The sequence below is a fragment of the Marmota marmota genome, unplaced genomic scaffold (assembly GCF_001458135.2).
Source record: "Marmota marmota marmota unplaced genomic scaffold, marMar, whole genome shotgun sequence".
NCBI lineage: Eukaryota > Metazoa > Chordata > Mammalia > Rodentia > Sciuridae > Marmota > Marmota marmota.
This window is the reverse complement of record NW_025999842.1, coordinates 52,052,369-52,068,577: the sequence shown is the minus strand read 5'-3', so window position 1 is coordinate 52,068,577 and position 16,209 is coordinate 52,052,369.

Here is a 16,209-nt window from a genome sequence, read left to right as displayed (position 1 = left end):
CTCCAAACTTGGCCTTAAATTAGACCCTTGGGCTCTAGTTCCATGAAAGTTGTGCAATTTTGGACTCCATACAAGCAATATGGGCAGGACTCCAGCCCTTCATGGGTGATTCCTCCTCTTCATCAGCTGGAACTCATTCAGTACCCCACCCCCACCACCTCCAGCCTTCCACTGGTGGTCCCAGTCTGGCCCTCATTCTTGGCCAAGGCACATTCAGCTTCTCCTCTTGGGCAGGAACTGAAACTCCATCCCCTTTTGTTCTAATGTGGTCCTGGTTTGCCATTGGATCTATAGCTTTCTTTAGCCCCAACTCTAATATACTATCTCTTTTCTAACTCTTAGGAATCAGTATCTTTCTCTCTTTCTCTTTCTCTCTCTGTCTCCTTCTCCCTCCCACTCCCCTTTCCAGAATGATTTTTTTTTTACATTTGTAAAATTCATTATGATGTTTTTGGAGTGCAGCAAGTGGTTTTAATATATTCCAGCACTTTATTTTTGACCTTAAATCTCCCTACTATCTAAATAAGTAAAATTCATTATAAAATAATTAAGTTTTAAAAGGAACAAGTCATCTCATATATTTTTAAAAAATAAAAATATATGCAATCTACTACACTGTTATCATTTGGATGTGAGGTGTCCCCCAAAAGCTCACGTGAGACAATGTAAGAAGGTTCAGAGGAGAAATGATTTTGTTGTGAGAGTCTTGACATAATCAGTGAATTAATCCCGTGATAGGGATTAACTGAGTGGTAACTGAAAGTGAGTAGGGTGTGGCTGGAAGAAGTGGGTCACGGGGAACATGCCTTTAGGGTATATATTTGGTGAGCTGAGCTTAGCCTCTCTCTGCTTGCTGATCATCATGTGAGCTGCTCCCTCTGCCACACTCTTTTGCCATGATGTTTTGCCACACCTCAAGCCCCCCAAGGAACAGAGACTGCTGTCCCTAGAATGAGACCTCTGAAACTGTGAGCCCTCAAATAAACTTTTCCTCCTATAAAATTGTTCTTTTCAGGTCTTAGTTACAGCAGCAAACATTGTTCATTCATCACACACATAGTGTTCAATCATAATATAAATGTTCATGGAGTAACTGCTATCCACCAAGGACTTGACTTCTAGCCACTAAGGATATAAAAATGAACAAAATAAGGAAGAAGGGTAAAAAACATGGCTCTCATTTTAGTGTGGAAAGGTAGACAGAATTCTGTCTATATAGCAATATTCTTCATGTGAGCAATTTTCATTCTTTATAACTCTATCTACCTATCTATCTAGCAATTTTGTGTGTACAAAGTTGAGAAGTGAATGGACAGTATTGGAGTCAAAAAGACCCTTGCAATTTCAGATAGATAGTCAGGGAAGGCCTTACTCTGAAGGTGGGGAAGGAACTGATATGTCAGCCCTCTGATGAAAAGCCATTTCAGGCAGAATTAGCAGGTACAAAAGTCTTGAGACAGGAGTTTACATGATGGACACACACACACACACACACAGAGAGAGAGAGAGAGAGAGAGAGAGAGAGAGAGAGAGAGAGTCAGTGGTCAAAGTACCTGAATTAGAGAGCTTGTAGGAGAATAATAGGAAATGAAATCAGAGAGTTTTTATGGGTCAGACTGTATTGAGCATTTTAGGTCATGGTATGGTTTAGATATGAGGTGTCCCCCCAAAACTCATGCATTAGATAATTCAGGAATGTTCAGATGTGAAATTATTTGATTATGAAAGCCTTAGCTTAATCCATGAATTAATTCACTGATTTGAATTAACTAGGGAGAACTGCAGGCAAGTTGGGTGTGGCTGGAGGAGATAAGTTGCTAGGGGCATGCCTTTGATTTTATATTTTGTCCCTGGTGAGCAGAACTCTCTCTGCTTCTTGATTGCCATGTTCTGAGTTGCTTTCCTTCTCTACACCATTCCACCATGATGTTCTGCTGCACCTCAGGTCCACAGCAATGGAGTTGGCTGTTTGTGGACTGAGACCTCTGAAACTATGAGTCAAATAAACTTTTCCTTCTCCAACTGCTTTTGTTAGGTCTTTTGGTAACAGTGAAGAAAAATCTGACTAAAACAGGCTTGAATAAGACTTTGACTTTCACTGAGTGAGATGAGAAACCACTAAAAAAATTGGGGGCAGAGTAGAAACATCTGGTTAATTTTGACTTTTACTATGTTATTATGATCATCTTGGCTCCTTTTGGGGAATAGACAGGTACAGAAATAGTGACTAAATCAGTAGCTCTTACATTATCCAGGCAAGAAATGGTGGTGGCTGAACCAGATGATAGTGGTGAAGGTGGTAAAAAAAACAACAACTTTGATTCCAAAATATTATTAAGATAGAATAAATAATATTTGCTGGTTGACTGAATACTGGGTGTGAGAAAAAGGGACATTGGAATAAAATTTCTGACCTTAGCAACTGAAAAAATTGTTGGAGTTGACATACAGTGAATTGGAGAAGACCACAAGAGGATGAAGTTTGGTGGTAGAAATCAGGGCTTCATTTTGGAATGTATTAATTTTGACATGACTATGAGACAACAAAATAAAGATCAAAGTAGGTAGTTGGATATGAGTTAGGAGTTCTAGTTATGGAGATAAAGAATATATATATTCTTTGTAAGTGTGTAAATGACATTTAAGACTTGGAGACTAGAAGAGATTACTAAGGGTGGTGAAGCTAGAAAAGAGGAGCATTCCAAAAACTGAACCTTGGGATATAATAGCATTCAGACATTAGAGAAATGAGAAAAAACAAACAAAGGCAATTGAGTGGAGTAACCATTGATGGAAGAGAACTACACCCCACCTCCAAAAAAAAAGAAGAGTGGTGTCCTGGAAGCCAAGTAAAAGTGTTTTTAAAAGCATGAAATGACCAGCCTTGTAAAATGTTATAGACCAGTATGAGAAGAAATGAGACAGAGTCATTAAATTTAGCAAACTGGTAATCATTGTGACCTTGACCATAGTAACTTTGGTAAAGGAATTGGGTCAAAAGTCTATTTTGAAAGGATTTTAGAGAGATTGGGAGGAGTGGAATAAGTGAAAGAAAGAAAGAGTATAAAATTACTTTTAGGATGTTTGCCTGTAACGAGAAACAGAAAAATTGAGAAAGTAACTGGAGAACGAATATAAGGTCAATTGAGGGGTTTCTTTGTTTAACAACTGAATATGAAATCTCTCTTCTGGTTGAATTCACAATAGTAAGAAGCAGAAAGCCATCAGTTGAGGGTGCAGATGGGGCAGGAGATCTTATGAGTTTAAGTAAAAAGATAATAAATGTTGCCCAGAAACAAGACCAGTCAGAATGAGTGTAGTTATTGTCCAGTGATATTCATGTTAGGGTATGCAGATTTAGAAGACAGAGCTGAATTTTTCCAGTACAAGGTTCTACCAAAAGATTAATAAGAAAATGTGAAAACAGGTTAAAAAACAAAAACAAAAACAAAAATCTTCAGCATGGGAGAAAGAATTGATGTAATAATGAATCATGGAATCTAAACTGAATAAAGAGTGGGAAATGATAGGGTAAGTTGAAATATTAGATGTGGGTTTTGATGATGAGTTTTTCAAGGCTGATATTATAGATGGAGGACTATTGGTAATGGTAAGGCCTAGGATGTGACTATAGAATAGGGACTGAGAGGAAAAAAAGGATAAATCCTTGGAAAGGAAATGATGAGGAAATGAAAACGCCAATCCTTTGAATAGACGTTGAAAGTGAGCCTGGGGCCGCCTCATGGAAGGAGAGATAGTGCTGGGGTTGTGGGGAGGGCGTTGTGGATGATTGTTAGAAGGTTGGAGCAGAAGACAGCATGAGGTAGTAGCATAAGATTCAAAGCTAGGGGAATAAGAAGATGTCTAGAATGTCTAGAACAGTACTTCCATAAGATTTTGTGCATTAATGGAAATATCCTGCAGCCACACTCTTCAATAGAGTAACAATCATCAGTTGCATGTGCTATTTGAGTTTTTGAAATGTGAGTAGTGGGACTGAGGAACTGAATTTCTAATATCATTTAATTTTAATGAATCTGAATTCATATTTAAATAGCCACATGTGGCTACTAACTACACAGTAGGCAATGAGAAGCAGCAAAGAGGATGTCTACCTTAACATAAGTTCTCAGTGAACAAGATTTAGGGGAAAAAAGGCTCAGCTTTTGAGCCAGCCTGTGGAGTAAGTATCGTCAGACAAGAACCAGGATCAATTAGAGAAAAGAGTGAGGTTATAGAAATTTTATTTTTATGAATAGTTACATATTCCAGAGGGCAGCATGGAAATTTTTCAGGAATTAGGACAAGGGGATAGATATGGAAATAAAAAGAGATGTGTGCATTATCATAGGCATGTTATAGTTGTTGCAGACAGATCTTCAGGAATTTTTTAGCAGAAAATTCATGTTTTATTAATTTACTATCCCTCAGAGAAACCAGCACAATGCCTTATATGATTTTGGTATTTAATAGATACTTGCCAAATAAAAATTTAAAATCTCTGGTAGATATCTCTGATAGCCTTAAAAGTACACAGTCTGAATAATAGTTATAACACACTCTACACTGATTTCCTAGTGGGGAAATGATAGATAGGACTGCAAAAATTCTTCCGAATTCCACTATGTCAACAGAAGGCAGCAGTTATCTCTTAGAAATCAGATGGCTTGTTTAGAAAGTAAATATTTAATGAGATTAATAAATCCTAGTTATTGAATACTTTCCTTGAAGAACTTTATAGATATTATTTCATTTAATCTTCTAGAAAGAAGATTAAATTATAACATGTTGTTATCCACATGTTATAAAGGAGGTTACTAAAGCTTAAAAGCATAGTCATCCTGTCCAAAATCATGCAGCTTATTAAGTACAAGAGCTGAGATTAAAATCTGATTTTCTGCCTTTGTGGCCACATTTTCTTCCTTCTTTCCTTCCTTCCTTTAATTTTCTTTTCTTTTTTTCTTATTTCTTTATTGCTTTCCTTTATTTTCTTCCTTCCTTCCTTCTGCAATTTTTCCTAGGTCAAAAGTTAGTAGGTCTTAAGAGAGTCTGGATTTAAGTATAAAATATATAATTCAAAACTCTTCTCCATTAAAATATTTTATTAGTCTATTTTCCATTGCTACATCAAACGGAGGCAGGACACTTTATAAGAAAAGAGATTTACTTAGCCTTACTGTTATGGAGATAAAAGGTCTAAGAGTGAGTGGCTTTATCAGTTCTCTCTGTGTGTCGTATCATGATTGATAGCATCATCTCTCAAGACTAACCAGGATCCTTGGAGAACTACCTTAATCTTTCCTTAGGATAATAGCTATAATGACCTAATAACCTTACACTATGTCCCACCTTTTAACAAGTTGAACACCACTCCACAGTGCCACACTGGGACCAAACTTCCAACATGTAAGTCTATGGAGAAACATAGTAAAACCATTTCAAACTGTGGCAAATGCCATTTAATAAAATCTTCATGCTGAAGGATAAAGAACAAGCTTGTTAAGTACTTGTTCTCATGTTATTTTGACATTTTCAATAATGGCTATTGTACTTTGAGAGGTTATAAATTGTAATTTGCATAATTGTGACATTTTCCAGCAGTCTGCAAGTTCTAGGTAAGGAGAGGGCAATTTTCCTGCCCAAAAAAAAATGGGGGGGAGGGGTTTCTTGTTTCTCATTTAGGAATCCAGAGCCTAATATAATACAATGATTAGCATTTAGAATGGATTAGGTTATCAAATGGATGAGAAAATTGGAAAGATTCCAGCCTTTGAATCTGGTGATATGAAACCATAATTTCTGTTCTTGTTATGCCAATTACCTTTATTACTTTCTGTTATTTTTATTTCCTAGGATTTGATTCCTTCTTCTGCAAAATAAAAGGGTCTTAGACAACATAGTCCTTTCCAGATCCAAGAGAGTCTCTGATTTTAAGGACCACCTTTATTCCCTTTTTCTTTTTTCAATTTGTGCATTACAATTGTACATAAGACTGGAATTTATAGTGCCATATTTGTACATGCACATAACATTATTTGATCAATCTCATTTCCGAGTACTTTCCCTTTCCCCCTCTTCCTCTCTTGATCTGCTTATTCTATTCTACTGATGTCCCTTCTGTTATTGGTATTGTCCATACATCATGATTATGTATATATTATAGTATATAATATACTATGATAAGAAAATGATATAATCAAGAGGAGTGGTAATCGTAAGATGTATGAGGCAAATACTGTTGAATAAAATCTTGGTAATTTGAAAATGTCAAATTGCACATGAGAATAAGCCCTGATGTAACATGGCATAATGTTTTATATACATATATATAATGTTTTATATATATAATATTTTATATACATATATGTTTTATGTATATAATGTTATATATAAAGCTACCTATATAGAGAGAGATAGATATATAGATTGTAGATATATATTTATACTATATATATAAAAAGAGAGAACCATATATATATATTTTTTACATAAAAAAATAATGAAAAATATATAGCGATGTATAGCAAATACATACACTAGAAACAGTTATTTATTGGCATTGTCAAATATGTACTGTATGTGACTGTATGTTTATACTTTTATATAACTGGCATCACAGCAGGTTTGTTTACAACAGTATCACCACACATGTATATAAAGGATTGCACTAGGACATTGCAGTGGCTATGAAGTCACTAGGTGAGAGGAATTTTTCATCTCTGTTAGAGTCTCATGGGACACCCGTTATATACATGGTCTGTCATTGAGAAAACTTCCTCTTGCAACACTTGATGATAGTTTGTTTTTCATAACTATTTGCCTCAATTTTTACCCCACTGCAATTCTGAGAGGCCACACAAATGCTAGTCTTTTTCAACAACTCTCCACCTTTTGCTTGTCTTCTCTTTTCATTGAAATTTATCTTCTTTACCTGTGACATGTTCTCTTCCCTATCCTCCTTCACTTCAGTGTAGCCTGTTGAAGATCAGCATCTGTGTAAGCTCTTACTCCCTGATATACTTCCAGCGCTAAGATAAGCCCCTGTCCTTTAGTAGGTACTAAATAAATGTTTCACTGAGTGAATGAATGAATGAAATTCTCCAGAGAAGCAGCTTTGTCTATCTTTGTCCTTTGGCACTAGCACAGTAACTGGCATATGGTAATGCTTGCCACCTAGAAGCATCACAAAATAAGAGATAATTTTCAGAATAATTTTGAATAAAGACAAATATTTATGTTGAACCAAAGAAATAATACTGTTATTTTGAAAGTTTCTCAAAATCTGTCTCCAGAAAAATGCACACAATTGATTCTGAAAAAAATGTATTTTATTAGGTAGAAAAAATTTAAAAGAAAAATGAAATCCACAAAATTATCTTTGCAATGTAAGCAATTTCCAAGTGGGGAAAAATAAGTTGTATCACTAGATTTTCTTGTTTATCATTGTTTTAAGTCATTTTGTAATACTAACATCTTTAATTTATTGAGCACATAGCATGTGCTAAATACCCTCATGCACTTTAAATATATCCATAGAATTGCCTTATTTAATCTTAAAGACTCTATGAAATGACTATAATTAACCTTAATGTGTAGCAGAGAAAAATAATGTGGCCAAGGTCAAAGGAATCTGTGAGCTTTAGTTCCATCTCAGGATGCTTCCTCCAAAAGGGTCATTCACCTACTCAAAGCCCACACTTCAAAAGTCAGACCCTCAGAGTTCTGTATACTCCATCTAATGTTATTTCTGCAGTTCCTTCTTAAAAGGCTTTCTTTCATTTTCCTGTCGCTAAGTAGATGAATGTCTAAACTCAATTTAGGCAGTCTAACAGTGAATTCCAAAGTAGTACAGAACAGCGTTTAGTGCAGGACATTCTTCCTTTTCTACCTTCTGTTTCAAAAATCAGCATATTCAGGGACTGTATCACCTTTCCTAGCTTTGAAAGCTATACCTGACCAATTATATCCCTTTTCATGATTCCAGCTACTACTATGTACTACCATATTGCCAAATTTCCATTCAGTCTTTTTAAGCCCCAATGACATGCCCCAAACCTAAATGTTCATCCTCCCTCATAAACTACTGCACCCCTATTTTATATATTTAGACCCATGGCATTGTTAAACAATCTGTTTCTGAGACAAACTTTAATAGTTCTTGACTCTTTCCCTTTGTCATAACCTCCAGTCAGTCACCAATCCCAATCCATTCCACCGACTGTCATCCACTCCAAGACATAATAGATATTTACTGCCCTGGTTGTCTCTACTGCCCTCTGCTGCGTTCCTACCATTTCCCTGAACCAAGGCTTTCACCACCACTTCCTTTGGTTTGAAAAATACCATCTTAGCTTGTGTACAGGCTTCCAGTTTCCTGACACACCCCATGCATACTTTCCACGCTCATAAGAATAATGTTCCTAAAATACAAGTCTAATATTATAACTATTGGTTTTAAAACACTCCTCTCTCCCTTGGAGTCTCATAAGGTCACATCTTAGAATAGCATCCAGAGTCCATTACACTTTGATTCCAGCCTTCCTTTCCTGGTTTATCTTCTGATTCCACCTATCTAGCTCAATCATCTCTAAAAGGTCATTGCTTCCCAGGCACACCAAACACCCACCAGCTAGTTTCTTTGCAAGTGTTGTAATCTGTAGTAGTGATATCTTTTCAGTTTCTCTTTGCCTTAACCTTCAGGTTGCATCTTAAATATTTCCTTCACTGTGAAGCCTTTTCAAAGGTGCCTGGGCAGGAAGATTGGATCATTCCTTTCAGAATAAAGGGTATGACACATATAGTTTACTACTAAAACAACAAAGATACAAACAAAATGTAGCTGGAACATATATAAAAATAAAACTTTGGCCCTCAACCTGAAGCATCCTGCCCAGAAAATCAACCCCCTCACCTACAAAAAATAGTTCCAAAAGCCAGTCCATTTTAAGTCAGACATGTATGAAGTCAGACTGCTGTTTCTAGTAGTAACCCAAGAAACTAAGAACAATTTGTATAACAATCATCCCCAAATGTATGACTTGATTAATAACTGACAGCTTCCCTAATTTTTTCCCTCTACTTCCAACTCAGGACCAACTAGAGAAAGACAAATATACACCCCAACCAATCACATAGGATGCTCCGCTTCTAGTTATTGTCCCTCCAACTTCCCCATGTCAATAGCCTACAGTCAGGACATAATTGAAGCCTTTCCTTTTTTTTTCCACTACAAAGATTCCCACTCCTTAGCCTTTAAGTCTTCTCCAAAATGCAAGGGATGATGGCTGACTCCCTTGTAAAGAGCCTTGCTTTGTCTTGAGTTTTGGCTTGTTTTTGTTTATTTCTACCTTACCCAGGGCTTACTATATAAAATTGCTCAGTAAATGATTTTTTTGTTATTGTTATGATTATTGTTGAATGGCTACTGCTACTGTAGAATGCTTCCCACAATAATCCAACTTTGTCCTCATATATTTATTACTAATATTGCCTTAATATCCAGCTAAAAGCTGTAAGATTTGTAGTGATGTCTCCTCTTTAATTCTTGGAACTGGTAATTTTGTGACTTCCCTCTTTGCTTCATCAGTTTGGCTACTTGTTTATCTATATTATTAATGTCAAAGACCTAGCTTTGGGTTTCATACATTTTTCAATGCTTTTTTTCTTTCTTCTTTTTTTTGGGGGGAGTTGATTTTTGCTATTATTTTTTAAATTGTTTTCCTTCCACTTCAAGTTTATTTTTTTCTCTTTTTAGCTTCCTTATTATAAAAATTTAGATTCTAAAAATTTATAATTTTGATTGTTTTTCTTATTTCTTAATATCAATATATAGTTAGATCATTTTAAGGGTTGTTTTTAAGTTTTGCTCAGGTAAATATAAAGGAAACTTATTGTAGGAATAGTTAAGCCTACTACTAAAGGGAAGCCTTTCTGGAGTCCTTACTGCACTCCCAAGTTTAGAGTATCAGAGCTCTCCATTCTGTCTGGTGGTATTAAAAATGATTCCCATGCCTGTGTGAGTCATGGAAACCTGCTCATATCACAATTTTGCAGTTGTTTTTTTTAATTTATTTTTTATTTTTTTATTATTAGTTGTTCAAAACATTACAAAGCTCTTGACGTATCATATTTCATACATTTGATTCAAGTGGGTTATGAACTCCCATTTATACCCCGTATACAGATTGCAGAATCACATCAGTTACATATCCAAGTTGTTTGTTTTTTGACCCTTGTAAAGTTTCACCTTAAACATGTTTTTCCCTATATTTTTCAAAGATTCATAGGATTCCCCATGCATATGTATTTCTAGAATTCTTTTGGTGTGCAGCTCCCAATTCTACAGAACTCTGCCCCAACATTTATGTAACCTCAGACTTCCTAGGCTTCAAGCTCTGTCTCTTCAGTTACATTAAACAACTGTTCTTACTTAGAGTCTCCTTCTGCTCTGAAGTCTGGAATGTGCATCCAGGTAGAAATCCTGGGCAACTGTGGGACTCATTTCACTTGCTTCTCTTCCATCAGGTTCACAGTCCTATCCTGCTTGTTATCCAATGTCTCAAAAGAGTGGCTTTTTCACATTTTGCCCAGTGTTATAGCTAATCAAGGCATGAGGGTAACTCCACTTCCTTCCACTCTGTAGCTGCAAGCCTTGCCATCACTCTTGGTCCCCTGAATTCCATCTTCCATGCCGCTTCCAGAAGGATCATTCTAAAATGTAAACTTAAATATGTCATTTCCTTGCTGAAAGTTTCCAATAGTCCCACAGTGTGACAATGTTTCTAGCCCACAAGATAAATTTTAGTACTTCAGCATGTCATACAAGATATGTATGCTTCAACCTCTGCCTTCTTTTCTAGTCCCTTGCCAGAGGTCCTTCACCCTCACACTGATCTCTCTACTCTAAACTTCAACTACATTTCTACTTCCTCAAATTCTCATAGTTCTTTACATATTGGGGCCTTTGTCCTTATCTGCTTCTTCATTTACCTGAAATATCCTGTACCCACTCCAACTAAAATTTTGGAAATCATTTCAAATATTGTTTTTTCCAGGAAAGCATATCTGACCTTGAATGTTATATCCAAAGAATCCACTTCACAGAAGGGTATGTGCTTACACAAATCTCAGTTACATTGAACTAGAATTGTGTTATTGTTTGGATATTAGGTGTCCCCAAGAAAACTCGTGTAATAAGAAATTTTTGTAGGTTAAATGATTAGATTATGAAACCTGCAATCTAATCAGTGGATTAATCCATTTGATGGATTAATAATTTGAAAGGACTACTGTACTGGGTGGTAATTGTAGGTAGGTGGGGTGCCACTAGAGGAAGTAGGTCCCTGGGGGTATGCCCTTGGGCAACATAACTCATCCCTGGCTTCTTTCTCTCTTCTGTTTCCCAGCTGCCAGGAACTGAGAAGCTTTCTTCTGCCTCACCTCAGACCCAGAGCAATGGCATCAATTGACCATGAACTGAGGCTTATGAAACCATGAGCCTAAAATAAACTTTTTATCCTCTAAGTTTTTCTTGCCAGGTGTTTTAGTCACAGAGGGGGAAAGCTGATCCACACAAATTCCCATTGTATTGTCTCTTTAATTGTGCATTTGCTCTCAGACTTTCTCAAAAAAGTGTAAATTTCTGGATTGCAATGTCCTTATTTCGTTTATTTTTCTAGACCTGGCATCCACAGAGATGGTCTGAATATCTGTGTCTTCTCCCTCCTAGAAAAAAATTCTTATGTTAAAATCGATTTCCTACTACAATAGCATTAAGAGGTAGGGTCTTTGGGAGATGATGAGGTCATGGACTTAGTGACCTTATAAAAGATGCTCAGGGGAATTGTTTGTCTATTCTGCCACATAAGGATGCTGCAAAAAGGTACCACTTATGAAACATAAGGATGCTGCAAAAAGGTACCACTTATGAAACAGAGAACAAGATATCACATAAAAAGCCTGAAGCCTTGATCTTGGATTTTCTAAGATTCAGAACTATGAACCAGAGTTTCTGTTGTTTATAAACTACCAGTCTAAAGTATTTTGTTAAAGCTACCCAAATGGTCTAAGACAGATGCCTCACACATAGCAGGTACTTAATAAATGTCTTTTGAACAAATGAAAAAGTGAATGATTCTATTAATTGAAATAAGGATCCAGATTTTAGGAGGAAGCCTAGTCTGATACTGTGGAAGAAAAATTGCACTAGACCAGGAGTCAGAAAATAAGTACTATTAAGTTGCAAACAGTGTTGTAGGCTTTGTACTCTATATGTGGTTTCTGTCCTATTTTTTTAACAACTGTTTAAAAATGTAAAAGTAGTTCTTAATTAACAAACTCTCTGTTCTAGATTTATACAGATGTGTGTTTAAATCTTGATTCTTAATCATTAGCTATATAATTGTGGTCAATTCCAAACTTCTCTGATCTGCCATATGAGACTAATTATAATTTTTTTCACTAATGTTGTAAGGATTGAATGAAATTACATATGTTAAGGGCATAACACAGTGCCTGGCATACAATGATAATAATATATAACATTTATTAGACTTATGTGCCACACACTATCTTGAGCCTTTCTTTATTATTAAATCATTTAGTTCTACTATAACTCTGTGATACACATACAATTATTGTCCTCATTTTACAAATGCAAAACAAAAGGCAACAATTAAATAGAACTTACACAATGACAATATATTGTAACAGTGGCATACAAACCTTGTTAATCTTATGTTCTAATCTTTTGATAATCATTCCTTTTTAAAGTAAATGCTATTTTGAGAAATCTTCTTGTGATTATACATGACAGTACTTTCAGTTCCTATCATGTTCCTTTTCAAAGATCCTCCTTGCTCATTAGTGATAGGCAGTGTAGTACAATTAATTTAGTACGGTGATACTGATTATATATGACTTTGTATATCTGGATTTTTTTATTTTAAAAAGATCATTACTACCCATATATAAACTTCTATTTTCAGAAATCAACGTGTATGCAACACATATGAATTTTTATGGACAAATATGGATGTAATATAACTTAATAGAAAATAGCACCTATGTATTATGAGAAGGTATATAAAACAAAAAACTATTTAATCTACATTTATGGCTTTAATGCTAGTCCCTAATCACTTTTATCCATTTGAATAAGAATTTTAATATTTAAAGATTAGTCTATTTGGGCGAATTCTGGAACACAGGATATACTGAATCCAGAAGTCAGTTCTCCATTACTTACAATGGACTTCAGCATAAAATTTATCACATTAATAAGTAAATCAGGTCCTAGTGATATATAGCTCAGTGGTATACCACTTGCCTAGCCTGTGCAAGGTCCTGAGTTCGATCCCCCCCCCCCACATACACACACACAAAGTGAATCAGTGTTGTCACAGGCCCAGGTTTTACTGAAGTCTACCCAGATTTGGCAACATAGCTAGAAATTGTAGGCTGATTTCAGATAACAGATCTTGAAAATCTCAGGAAGATCATGTTCTTGAGTCACACAACACATCTTTAAATAAGCTCTGTGTTTAGGCAGATATCTCAGACCCTTCTTTATGTTTGTATCACAAAAACATAAGAACCTTTTATTTATCCTCACAAAAGGATCTGTAAAATTCTTTGAAAAATGGACTTCATTGCATCAAATGTCACCAATATACTTGAAATGTATAATTCCCTTGAGGCTCAGGGAAATTTACAAATAGATAAGTGTTATCCTCAATTACCTTTTGCTTAGCACACATATACATACACACAAACACACATACATACATATTTACATATACAATACAGGCAATATAGTTACACATCTGTATAATATTATATATTAATATTTTCTAATTCAATATTGAATGTAGGTAATTTCTAGAACAAATGATTCCTATTTGTGGTGGCAATTTTCTTAAAGCTGCAAGTTGTAAGAAAATAAATGTCAAATAACTGCTTAAAAAATACTTTGATCCACTGAGTTTCCTATAAATTAGGTCACTCAGATTTAAAATTTTAAAGTCATTTCTATTTGGCAACAACCTAATGAATCTACTTGGCATGTGTACCTCGTCACATTGAGGCTCATCCATGCTCAGGACATCAAAATCATTTGCATATTGTGAATTCCCAGTCTTTATCCCTACCTCCATCTTGCTGTGGGATGGGTTTGACTAATAAAACCCACTGAATAGACTCCATTGACCAATGGGAAAAATGTGAGGAGAACATAATTTTTAAACTACTTTCTGGTAATAAAGTGAGTATACGTCCATTGTAGAAATTTTGAGATGTAAATAAAAGTATAAACATGGTAATAAAAATAACCTAAATAGACTATATGTCTAGTAATAATATTATTAGTATTCATAGCAACAACAGAACTATGTCGATGCATCCTGTTGAATGTCATGTACTTCCATTCCCAATTTCCTTTTTGAAAAGATTGTTGAAATAACTCTCTAAAACAAAAAGAAAACAAAACAAAACAAAAAACCATCCGATCGCAGGTGCCTTCTTCAATTCCAACAAGTGACCTCAGCTTTTTAGTGTTTAGGTCAAGCTTTGCAATTAACTCCTGAAAATGTGGTTAGGTTTCATGAGTTCAAAGACACTTACCAATTTATTTTATTGAGTGAATTCTTCTGCAGTTCCCATCTGCAGGCACAAACTATCATCCATCTATGAGGTCCAATGGACTTGTTCCTTTGTAATGGAATGTGTTTCAATTCCAAATCATTTTTTGCATATTCAAAATGCCATATACTGAACAGAGTCACAATTTATTTTCACAATTGAAATATTTATATTATTCTTATGCTGCTTTTTTTAAATGTTAAATTCTTATAGTTTAACTTATATGTTTATTTCTTGTAATCACCCTGCCCACTTTCTGTGGAAGTGTTAATGACCAATGAAATACACAGTAGACTAGCTGGTTTTCTAATAGATTTGGCTCATTGTACACACAATTGTCATGTGCCACATAATATTGTTTTGATCAAAACAGACCATATGTGTGTGTGTGTGTGTGTGTAAAATGGTGGTTTTATAAGATTATAATGAAGCTGAAAAATTCCTATTACTTGGTGACTTTGTAGCCATTCTCACATAGCACAATACATCACTCATGTGTTTGTGGAAATGCTGATGTAAACAAACTTACTTCACTGCCAGTTATATAAGTCTAGCTTATACAATGGTTAACAATACATAACACTTGATAATAACAATAAAATCTATGTTTTAGAGTTATGTGTTTACTATACCATACTATATCATTTTACTTTGAAATATATTCCTTCCACTTATTGAAACAAAAAATTCACTGTAATACAGTATGTCATTAATATTGTTATGTTATGACATTTTCATACGTGTCACATTTACTGCATCCCTAGACTGCATCAAGACGCCACCTTGAATAACTAACTTACACAGTCTAGGTTTGTGTAAGTGCACTCTGTACAATGATGAAATTGCCTATTGTTTTCATTAAATGATAAGAGATTGTACTTACAAATTTATTGGACAACTTTTCCTTATCTCTTGGAGATCCACTTTTTGCCTTATTTGTTAACATTACAACTACAATATTCATAAATGTTACTGAGAATAAGCATATACCTTTTCCTATAGAGGAGATACATAAAATAATCTTGTAATAAATACAATAAATACATATTTTATCTAGACATAAAATGTACAGGCATATATGGTTCCCCAAATAATGGTGAACCACTCTCTCAGTGGTAGAAAACTGTCCCTCACACCTGACCATGAATTTCTACTCCCTCATTCCCCCTCATCTGACATACTTGAGTCTCATTTGCAACCAAGGTTTTCCCCAATTCCCAAGACAGGTCCCTATCTCAGTAAGACACCAAGGATTAATCACCTTCAATGGAACAACTTAGGGCTCGTCTTCATATTGCCCTTCTAGGTAGTCTTAAGTTTTAGTCCTGATAAGCAGATTTTTCCCAATCCCTGAGCTTCGAGTCCCACCTTGCTCTTGAGGCCAGAGCTAGACTGTTGGCTTATTTTTGTGGATAAATGAGCCCTTATCTCTTGGAGATCCACTTCTTGCCTTATTTTTGCCAAGATCTTCCTTCCCTTGAAACCCGCCTTGGTAACTAAGACCCCATTTTATGCTTGCAAAACTGTTTAAAAATTGATCACTTGTCAAAAAAAAAAAAAAAAAAAAAAAAA